At 36.2% G+C, this 12,287-nt stretch overlaps 1 protein-coding gene across 4 annotated transcripts in view; it reads right to left on the bottom strand.

Moving 5' to 3' along the window:
• LOC141495671 (phospholipid-transporting ATPase ABCA3-like) overlaps positions 1 to 12,287 on the bottom strand; it is a 249,062-nt gene that overhangs the window by 180,490 nt on the left and 56,285 nt on the right. The window lies entirely within an intron of this gene.

The raw sequence follows: 12,287 nt of genomic DNA, 5'->3' as shown, positions 1-12,287 counted from the left end.
AAATCTAGGAAGTTAGGGATGAGGTTTCTTTGATTCTTCTTTTCTTATGAGAGGGCCAGGGCAGAGTAAGGGGAACATAGGGTGAACAGGATGAGGAAGAGACTACTACTGATAAATGTTTTAAGGTATGTGTGGGCCTGAGAGTATATTTACAGGAAAAGGAAGTAGAATAATAATTTCTGTTATCTGAATGATATTTGTACACTATGGATATATATTATATTGAAAAGGTAATAAAGAGTATCATGAAACAAAAAATAACTGAAAGATGGATTTATTTAAAAAGTTTTCTCAGATCAATGTTGAGTACAACTTTATTTGCATTCAATCATTGGAAGAAATATGCTAATTTCAACCAAAGGATACTGGAGAAGGTTTATAAAGAAACAGAATATTATTTTTTACAATACCACCTTGCTTTCAAGACTGACTAGCAAATATGGCACCCAATCATTTTGTTCTAGCAATTAGCATCAAAAATAAGATGCATGATCTAACATGAACTAAGATTCCATTGCAACTGATATGGAAAGCAAGAAGGGATGCTTCAGAAGCTAGGTAAGATTGTATCATTTGTATTTTTTAAGCACATAGCATTTTTGGGTTTTTTTTTTTTTGCAAGGCAGTGGGGTTAAGTGGCTTGCCCAAGGCCACACAGCTAGGTAATTATTACGTGTTTGAGGCTGTATTTGAACTCAGGTACTCCTGACTCCAGGGCCGGTGCTCTATCCACTGTGCCACCCAGCTGCCCTTAGCACATAGGATTTTAAACTATCAGTGATCTTAGTATATACTCTACACATACACCCATACACACACACACACACACACACACACACACACACACACACACACACACACACACAGAGACACCCAGGACTCCTGTCTTCATTTTAGGGATAAGTAAGCTAAGGTTCAAGAGGGGTAAAGTGATTTGCTTGCTCTCAGTGCTAGTATGTGGCAAAGATTTGAATCACAGAGTTTTAAAATTCCAAATGTAATATTATTTCTTCTAGAGTATAATGCTTGTACATTCTTGAGAAATAAACACCTATGGCTATAAAATGCAGATTGATCTTCTTAGTAAAAAAGGGTGAAGGAATACCTTGACTCTATAGCTTCTCAGAATAAACTGTTTCTTAAAAGAATAGAAATGTTTCAGTACCAATGGAAGAAAAAAAGACAGAGGGAAATCTAAATTTGTGTCAAGAAATCAGAGGATGGAAGATGGCAATGTGGGGCATTGTATACTGTATTAGAGATGGTATCTATTTCCAATACTTTCTACATTTGTGAGCTTAAGCAAATGACTTAACTGACTTTGAACTAAGGTTCTTCAACTATATATAAGAGAATTAAGTCTTTGAGATCTCTTGAAATCTGAATCTATGATTCTATAAAGACAGATAGAAATGAAAAAAGACTAGTGGAGCTGATTTGAAAAATGTCACATATAATCATTAAGGCTATAAAATGAGTTCAAAGGTCTTCCTATGAGGGTGGAAATGGATATTTTGAGAGGAGCCCATTTCTTAGGCATCATAGTATGATGAATATTCACAGATGCCCCTGGGAAAGAAGACATAGATTATTGATCATAGAAAGAAAAGTTTTAGTGGTTAGCAATTTCATAATGATAGTGCCACAGGTAGATCCAACAACAACAATTTAGAGATAAATTGTCTTCCTTGGGCATGTATTTGGAACATGACAGAAAACCTCCATAATTTGATGGCCAATTTAACCTCTAGGACTAGGTGATCCATCTATGAATGAATGTTATCCCCAGAAGGAATCTAGAAAGAATATTTAGGGATTATAAAGTTCTCTACAGAAAATAGATGCTTATGAAAAGAAAAAAATAATAAATGAGTAATTGATTAAAAAGATAGGAATATTGAGATATCTGTGTCATGAGATTGCATATAAGTCCAGATTCGCCTTAATTCACCTCTATAAGCTAGAATTATGACTATTAAGCTAAAACAACAAGTAACAGAAAGGAAATAAATTCTTACAGAAAAAATTAGAAAAACAAAGGAAATTAACAAGAAAACCTCCAAAGAAAATGTGAAAATACTGTAGGATAAAGAGACTTACCAGAGAACTATTCTGCAGTAAGCTAGAACCTCAGATAAGATAATGGAACTTTTGGCTATAAGAACCATAAGATTAGTTCAATTGAGAATTCTTAAGGAAAAATTGAAAAGTTTTTGGCTTAGAAGAAAGGTTAAGAAAACCTTAGCAAAAAATGAACAGCTTAAAAAAAGGACAGAAATGGAACTCAAAAATCAAAGACAGACAAGAACTTAAAAGATATTCAAATCTGAAAATGAGGTATGTACAATGAAAGACAATTGATTGATTGAAGGGATAATCAAAATTTCCTACCAAAAGAGTAATGTAAAAATTTTAGAGACCAATTATCCACTGATAGGCACAAATTCCTTAATATTGCCTGAGTAGGGCAGGGATACTCTGAATGAAAAGTTAGCCTCCACTACCTCCAAAGAGAAGGAGGAAAAACCTCCTAAGTAAATCAAGGCTTTAAAGAACTAGAGGGAGGATAATATGCAGGCAAACTCACCAGGTTTCCTGGGAGAAATCTGGGACCATGGCTCCTCATATCTCACATAATGAAGTGTGAGGAAAAAGATGAGAGGTCAAAAAGGTCAAACAGGCTAATTAAGGGCTTTCAGTATAGGTCTGTGACAAGAGACAAAAGTTAATATTTCTGATACAGTCACCTTAGGTACCTCCTCTGTTCACAAATTTGACAAGATAATAGTTTCCAGAAGGATAGAGTCAAGGTTATTTGCTGATTAGAGAGAAAGTTAAGCACAAAGTAGGAAGTTAAGAAAGAATAGTGCTGCCTACACAAGGGTAAGAAAACTTTGTGAGTTATTATCCCCTTATTCAGCAGTCCAACCTTCCCTACAATATACCAATAGAAAATCAATTCATGGATGGAAGGAGTTGAGCAGTGGGAAGGTAGATCAATTACATCAAATATAGCCAGCTAGATTGTGCAGTGGATAGAGACTTAAACACTTGACACTAGCTGTGTGATCTTGGGCAGGTCACTTAATCCTGATTATTTTACATCCAGGGTCAACTCCAGGTGTTCTGATTCATATCTGACCACTCCAAATGGTTCTGGAGGAGAAAGTGAGGCTGGTGACTTGGCTTAGCACTCCCTCACTCAAATTCAATTCAAGTGCCTGTCATGGCATCACCTCCCTGATGTCAAGGTCTTCAAGAACGAAGGACAGACATCATCATATTGGGAAAGCTTTATTGTGTCCAAACAAATATACCAATAAATTTAAAATAAGTAGGGGTGATGTCACCAATATAGAGGACTCCTAATAATCCCTCTACTGATGCAAATTGGCACCTACTCTACAACATAAGTGATTTTAGATAATTGCATGGAGTGCTGACAAAATAATTTGCTGAGGGTCACAAATTTCACATGTGACCTGATGCTGGGGTCAGTTCTATATCCCTTTTGCTACACTACCTCTTTCATTGCTTATATTTTTGACTTCCAACACCCAATACAGTACTTAAAAATGTTTCATTAATTGGTCAGGGTCAGAGTATTATTACCCGAAAACTGATCTGATTGGAGAATTTTATTTTTATTTATTTATTCATTCATTTATTCATTCATTTGTTCATCCATTTATTTATTTATTCATTCATTCATTCATTTATTTATTTTAGGTTTTTGCAAAGCAAATGGGGTTAAGTGGCTTGCCCAAGGCCACAAGCTAGGTATTTGTTAAGTATCTGAGGTGGGATCTGAACTCATATACTCCTGACTGCAGGGCCGGTGCTCTTATCCACTGCGCCACCTAGCCACCCTGATTGGAGAATTTTAAACTGAAAATAAACTAGAAAAGTTAATCACATAAAAACCACTAGGCTAAAGAAAGTATTTTTATTTATTCATTTAGTATTTTATTTTCCCCCCAGGTATATGTAAAATAATTTTTTTTTCATTTTTAAAACTTTTGGTTTCAAATTCTCTCTTTTCCTTCCTCCTCACTGCCCCTCACTGAAAAAGTAAGAAATTTTTATATAGGTTATAAATATGGAGATAGGCAAAATATTTCTATAATAGTCATGAGGTGAAAGAAAACAGACTTCTCCCAAAAAAAGAAACTCAAGAAAAATAAAGTAAAAAAAGTATGTTTCAATCTATATTCCAAAAACTGTCAGTTCTTTCTGGATTCTTCATCATAAGTCCTTCAAAGTTGTCTTACCAAGCCATTTACAGCTGATCATCCTTCAATATTGCTCTTACTGTATATACTTTGTATCAGCTCATCTGGATCTTTCCACTTTTTATTTCTAAAAACATCCTGCTCATCATTTCTTATAGAATAGTATTCCATCATAATCACATACCATCATATATTCAATCATTCCCCAACTCATGGACATACACTCAATCTGCAATTCCTTAGTAACAGAAGAGTTGCCACAACTATCCTTATAATATATAGGTCCTTTTCATTTTTGTTTTTCAATCTTTTGGGGATAAAGATCTAGTAGTGGTATTGCTAAGTCAAAATGGTTTTATAGACCTTTGGACATAATTACAAATTGTATTACAAAAATGGCTGAAGCAGTTCACAACCCTACCAGCAATGCATAAATGTCTCATTTTCCTTATATTCCCTCCAACATTTGTCATTTTCCTTTTTCTTTTAGCCAATCTAATAGGTATAAGATAGGACTTCAGAATCATTTAATTTGCATTTCTCCAATTAATAGTGAGTTAGAACACTTTTATATGACTGCAGATCACAATGATAAACTCATCTGTTATCTCCTTTGATCATTCATCAATTAGAGAAAGGCTTAAGAGCCTTAAGATTTTTATAAATTTGAAAAATGAGACCTTTAATCAGAGAAACTTGTTTCAAAATTTTTTCACATTTACTATTGCAAACTGTATTTCCCTCCATTCTATCCCCCTTTTATTCTTTCTCCCCTTTTACCCTGTCCTTGCTCAAAAGTATTTTGCTTCTGATTCTGCCTCAATCTTCCATCCTTTCTACTTAACCCCCACTTTATTGCCTTCCCCTCCCCTACTTTCCTATAAGGTAAGATAGTTTTCTACAGCCAATTGAGTGTGTATATTATTCCCTGTTTCAGCCAGTTCCTCTGATAGTAAAGTACATTCACTATCTATCACCTCCCCTCACTACCCTTCTACTGTAAAAACTTTTTCCTTGCCTTTTTTATGAGATAATCTACCCCATTCTACTTCTCCCCTTTCCCTTTCTGTCAATACATTCCCCCTCACCTGATAATTTGATTTTTAGATATAATTCATTCATATTCAACTCTCACCAGTGCTCTTTCTTTCTATATTTATAACTGTATTTATATTTTTGTACTAAGTTCTCATGAGTTACCAGTATCGTCTTACCATGCAGAAATATAAATAGTGCAACATATTAAGTCTCTTTAGATTTCCCTTTCCGGCTTACCTTTGTGCTTCTCTTGAGTCTTGTATTTCAAGACCAAATTTTCTGTTCTCTCTGGTCTTCTTATCAAGAAAGTTTGAAAGTGCCCTATTCCAGGGGACTTTCAAACTTTCCTGATAGAATGACCAGAACTGAACAGAAAGTTTGATTTTCAAGTACAGGATTCAGATGAAGCATAGAGTGGGTACATGGGAAGATGATATTGATAACTCATGATCTTTCTCATTTAATAATTTAACAATTTGGAGCATATTTAGACAAGGTCCAAGAAGGAGTTGAATTTGAAGGTATATAAGAAAGATGGAGCTAATGGGAGAAAGGGAAAGGAGAGGTAGAATGGGTTAAGTTATTTCACATAAAAGAGGCAAGAAAAAGTTTTTGCAATGGAGTGGAAGAGGAGGAGTGAATGAGCTTTACTCTCATTGGAAGTGACTTGGAGAGGAAATACCATACACACTCAGGGGCAGCTAGGTAGCATAGTGGATAGAGCACCAGCTTTGGAGTCAGGAGTACCTGAGTTCAAATCTGACCTCAGACATTTAATAATTGCCTAGTTGTGTGACCTTGGGCAAGTCACTTAACCCCATTGCCTTAAATAAAATTAAAAATTAAAAAACATGTATACACACTCAATTGGGAGGAAAACAGGAGAGGAAAATGATGGGAGAAAGGGGATGGGGAGGGGAAGGGTGGCATAGATAATAGAAGAGAAGGAAGATCATGGGAGAGGTTAGTTAGATACAGCACACTTTTGAGGAGGGACAGGGTGAAGGGAGAGAGAAAATAGAATAAATGGGGGTTGGGGGAATAGGATGAAGGGAAATACAACAAGCAATAGCAATGATAGGAGAAAAACATTGAAGCAATTTTTATAATGGATTTATGATTAAAGAATGCTATCCATCCCCAGGATAGAGTTGATAGTATCTGAATACAGAGTGAAGTGCATTGTTTTTCTCTCACTTGATTTTTTTTGAAGTTTCTCTTTCTTTGTGTGTGTGTGGGGGGGGATTATGTTACTTTTACAGAATGATTATTGAAGCAATGTATTTCATGGCTACACCTTTTTAGCCAATATCAAGTATAGGTTTCTTAATGCAGAGAGTGGGGTGGGAGGAAAGGAGAGAATTTGGAACTCAAGGTTTTGGAAATAAATGATGAAACTTGCTTTTGCATGTAACTGAGATTAACAAAAATATTAAATAAAATTTAAAAAATTAAATTCCTTATTTCATTGAATATTCATCTGTTCCCCTGAAAAAACATTCTCAGTTTTTCCTGGGTTGTTGATTCTTCATTGTAATCCAAACTCTTTTTTGCTTTCTGGAATGTATTCCAAGCTATATGATCCTCTAAATTGCTAAATCTTATCTTGACTGTGACTGAATGTTAACTTATTACTTGATTAACTGAATGTTATCTTGACTGTGACTCCACAATACTTGATTTTTTTTTCTTTCTGGTTACTTGTAATATTTTCTAGGAATTTTCATTTTGGTATCTCTTCCGGGAGGTAAATGATGGATTCCTTAAATTTTTATTTTACTTTCTGTTTCTAGAATTTCAGAGGCAGTTTTCCACCTTTTGGTTTTGGTTGATGGAATCTTGGTGTCTTATAGTCATTAGTTTCCATTTGTTCAATGCTAATTTTTTTAGGGTCTTATTTTATTTAGTTAGCTTTTGTGTTTCCTTTTCCAGTTGACTAATTTTACTTTTTTTTTAGTTTTTGCAAGGCAATGGGGTTAAGTGACTTGCCCAAGGTCACACAGCTAGGTAATTATTAAGTGTCTGAATCCAGATTTGAACTTAGGTCCTCCTGACTCCAGGGCCAGTGCTCTATCCACTGTGCCACCTAGCTGCCCTGCTAATTTTACTTTTAAAGAAGATGTTTTCTTTTTCTAATTGGTCAATTTTATTTTTAAAGATACTGTTTTCTTCAGTCATTATTTCATAATCCTCCTGCATGCCTGTCATTTTTTTTCTCAATTTTTCTTCTTCCTCTCTTTTTTGATTTTTAAAATTCTTCTTGAGTTCTTATTTTGTGTTTTTTTTCTTTTAGGTTTTTGCAAGGCAAATGGGGTTAAGTGGCTTGCCCAAGGCCACACAGCTAGGTAATTATTAAGTGTCTGAGACTGGATTTTACCCCAGGTACTCCTGACTCCAAGTCCAGTGCTTTATCCACTACACCACCTAGCCACCCCATCTTCTTGAGTTCTTTCATGAGATCTTTTGGCACTTGATACCTTTGTGGCTTCACATGGAGGTATTTTGTCACTGCTGTCCTCTTCTGAGATGGAATTTTTATCTCCTCTATAAGAATAGTAGTTTTCTATGGTTAAAGGGTTTTTTGCTCATTTCAAAAGTTGAGCTCTGCTCCTGGGGTACAGGGAATACTGTTCCAAGCTTTCCATGCTGGGGACCTAGGTCTGGGACTTGGCTTTCTATTCTGGTGTCTCAGGTACTCACTATTTTGCTTCCTGTGTTAGGTGGAGTTAGGTAGCCCAATCCACTCCCACCTGCTGCACCAGCATTGCCAAGTCTGAACTTCTGCCTTCCAAATTGGGGTTGGAAAGCTCACTGCTGACCTGCTGAGACAGAACCTGTGCTTCATGCTAGCTTCTCAGCTCTCCCTCCTATGCTGGGCTGAACTCACCTTTTAGCTATGTGTGACAGACATTTCCTGAAGCTCCTCCAAGATATCTTGAGCTGAAAAGTTGTTTCATTCTGGTTTTTTTGTGGGTTCTGTCATTTTTAGAATCTGTTTTAGGGGCTTCACTTATAGTTGTTTCAAGAAAAGCTCCATCATCTTGGCTCCATCTAGGACGTTGTGTGCTGCTAGTTTTAGAGACACTTCTGGGAATCTGTTCTTCCAAGATGGTATGATCGACGGAGAGATGTGTTTACTACTCTCCTGGCCCATGTTCTACTCTGTGAGTGACCACAAGCACTCTTTTTTTTTTTTTACCCTGGAACTGTGATAAGGATCTCTGTTCCACTACAACTACAATTTCTGATGAGCCAGTGTTCCTGCCCTGGGACTGGCACTCAACACTGCAACTAGTATCCAAGTATGGGCAAAGCAACAGAACCTGTCTCAATGCTAGCAAAGAGATCACCCCCCCAAAAAAAAACTCCTTTTGACTTATTATTTGATCCTCTTACCATTTGTGGAATGAGATCTCTGGAAGCAGTTGCTGCCATTGCCAATTCAATAGCTTTCAAGGTCTGTTCCTGGTTTACTGGGATTGGGGATGTGCTGGGGGGGGGGATTGGGGAAAGGGAGACTGTGCTGGATTGTGCCCCTCTTTCACCCTTGAGCACCAAAACTTTCTTGCTGACCTTCCAAGTTGTCTTGAGCTGGAAAATTGTTTCACTCTGTCTTTTTGTGAGTTCTGTAATTATTCTCTGACTAGAGTAATTATTTAAAGGTATTTAGAGAGCTTTGGGGAGGAGTTCCAATAAGTCCCTGTCTATATTTTGTTGCCTTGGCTCCATCCTCTAAAGAAAGTATTAAAGATGACATATTGGAAATAATGGAAATATTCCATAAAATTTTAAAAAGGCATTATAAGGGCAGCAAGGTGGTGCAGTGAATAGAGCACTGGCCCTGGAGTCAGGAGGACCTGAGTTCAAATCTGGTCTCAGACACTTAATAATTACTTAGCTGTGTGACCTTAAGCAAATCACTTAACCCCACTGCCTTGCAAAAAAAAAAAGACATACAGCTAGTAAGTGTCAAGTCTGAGGCTGGGTTCAGGGCATTATATAGGGAAAATAGCATTTATTCTCATGGTCTAATATGTTTATATATAAATATGCAAAGTATAGAGTAAAACAAAATGGACTAGTTTATTTTAAAACAAGGGAAAATATTGTCATAGATACCATTGATAATTTGTTTGGATGTAACTTATGACTAGAATATTGAAATGACAGTACTCTTAAGTTAGAAGGAGCAGCCTAGGAAAGGAAATGGAATAGAATTATCAATTGAGAAGGTAAAACTCTAGATAGAAAAAGATGAATGGGGGGGAGGAACAGAAAAAAGAATGTGGATGAAGATTAAGAAACAAAGCAATACTATAATGAGAAAATATTACATTCTTCTTGATCAGAAGAAGAAAAATCTGATTATAAATACTGAAAGTAAATCACAAAGCTGGCATGGAGATAGGATAGGGTAATGAAAAAGGTAAGGAACTTCTATTTTTCAAACATCTATGAGCTGACATGAGACTGCTACTGGAAATATTCTATAACATATCAAGAAAGATATTATCTAGGAAAAATAACAGTATTCATGGTCTCAAACATTTAGATGCAAACATAAAGAATATGGTTAAAAGCTAGTTCTATCCTAAAAAAACAAAAAAAATTAGAAACTTGTGCCTTGCCTTATTGATAATTTTATCCTCCAAAAGTAGAGGAAATGTGAAATGGCCAACCATTTTGGAAAGTAATTTGAATTTATGCCAAGAAATTGGTTAAAAGTCCTTACCCTTTGATTAAGATTCCACTGTTAAACTGATATACCACTTATTGTATCAGTCAAGATAGCAGAGTAAAAGGAAAGAGTACAGCAAACTATTTCCATCACTCAATGCCTCCAAAGAGATCTAGAAAATGCACTAAAATAGATCCTGATATCATATTTCCAGTCCATGTTGATATAAGGATCAGAGAGATCTATGGACACTGGGGATGGGGTCTGGCCATGTGTAGAGCACTCCAGTACCTATGGAGAGGTTGCCCACCTGGGCAAGAGAAAGATCCAGATCTATAAGAGGGCATCTAAACAGAAACCAATACCATCTGACAACTTTGTCACTCACTACCCTGTTTCAGGTAACAAATCAAGGTGGAATGAGAATGGGATTTCTGCTTAGGGTTGGCATTCTGGGTTAAAGATACCCATAAAGATACCCAAAAGTTCAACAATTAATAGTAGCTATGTGGCTTGGACCCCAGGAGCAGAGTGGGTACTCAGCTTCATCTTTTAGCCCAATCTAGCCTGCAAAGGAATATTTTGGACAGGAATCCCAGACCAAAGGAAAACTGACAGACTGGTTACTAAACCACTAAACTAACTTTCCAGTTGGTTGAAAGAGGCTGAATCCAGCAGAAATCTACTCTTGCATAGACCTAAACCTAGGTCAGGAACTTATAGAGCTCAAACCTGGGGGTAGAGGAATAGAAGGAAGCAATCATACTTTCCCTTAGGAAGGACATTCTTGAAGCCCTGAAAGCCTGCTTGACTCAGTGACTCAGGATAGAGCACTGGGCCTGGAGTCAGAAAGACCTGGGCTCAAATCCAGTCTCAGACACTTATTAGTGGTGTGATTCTGTGCAAGTCATTTAACTTGCTTGCCCCAGTTTCCTCATCTATAAAATAAAGATAAAAATAACACCTACTCCCAGGGCTGATATAAGGATCAAATAAGTTAATATCTGTAAAGTGCTTAGCATCATAACTGGCATATAATGTAATGTAAACACTAAGTTGTGAGTGCTGCTGCTACTGTTGCTGCTGAGCTCTCCCTGAGATCCTGGAACAATACAAAACTCAATTGGCCAAGATGGCTACAACAGGATCAATCCATACCTTCCTTCCAGAAGTACCCAGAATCTGGGTACTAAACTTTTTTTTAAGCATGAACTAAACACCTGGGATACAAATAAGCAAAATAAAGACAATATTTTAACAATCAGCCAATCTAACATAAAGTCAAAGACACAAGAGAACAGAATGACTCCAAAACATCTATAAGCAAATCCTCAAAGAAAAATATGACTTCATGGATACAAGATTTAGACATAAAAAAACAATATTATAAGCAGACTAGAAGATCAAGGAGTAGTTTACCTGTCAGATCTATGGAAAGGGAAGCAGTTTATGGCTAAGGAAGAGATGGAGAAAATCACTAAAAAGAAACTAGATGATTTTGATTACAATAAATTAAAAAGCCACAAAACCACTGTAACCAAGATCAAAAGAAATGTAAACTGGGAAACAATCTTTACAAATAATGTTTCTGAGAAAGAACTCATTTCTAAAATAAACAGAGAACTGAGTCAATTTTTTTTAAAAAATTCATTACCCAATTGACAAATGGTCAAAGGATATGCAAAGGCAATTTACAGATGAGGAGATCAAAGCAATTCATAATCATATGAAAAATTGCTCTAAATCATTACTTATTAGAAAAATGCAAATTAAAGCTTCTCTGAGGTACTACCTCACACCTCTCAGACTGGACAATATGACCAGAAAGGACAATGATCATTGTTGGAAGGGTTGTGGGAAATCTGGGACACTAATACATTGTTGGTGGAGCTGTGAAGTCATCCAATCTTTCTGGAGAGAAATTTGGAACTATGCCCAAAGGGCAACAAAAATGTGCATACCTTTTGATCCAGCAATACCACTACTGGGTCTATAACCTGAAAAGATGATGAAAAAGGGCAAAAACATCATTTGTACAAAAATATTCATAGCAGCCCTGTTTGGTGGCAAAAAATTGGAAATTAAGTAAATGTTAATCAATTGGGGAACATCTTACCAAAATGTGATATATATATATATATATATATATATATATATATATATATATATATGTATGTATGTCATGGAACAGTATTGTTCTATTAGAAACCAGGAGGAATGGGAATTCAGGGTAGCCTGGAGGGATTTGCATGAATTGATGCTGAGTGAGATGAGCAGAACCAGAAAAACACTGTAAACCCTAACAGCAACATGGGGGTGATGATCAACCTTGATGGACT

Source organism: Macrotis lagotis, chromosome 8, assembly GCF_037893015.1.
Source record: "Macrotis lagotis isolate mMagLag1 chromosome 8, bilby.v1.9.chrom.fasta, whole genome shotgun sequence".
Classification (NCBI taxonomy): Eukaryota; Metazoa; Chordata; class Mammalia; order Peramelemorphia; family Peramelidae; genus Macrotis; species Macrotis lagotis.
The sequence above is the reverse complement of the archived record's forward strand: the minus strand, read 5'-3'. Positions and strand labels throughout refer to the sequence as shown.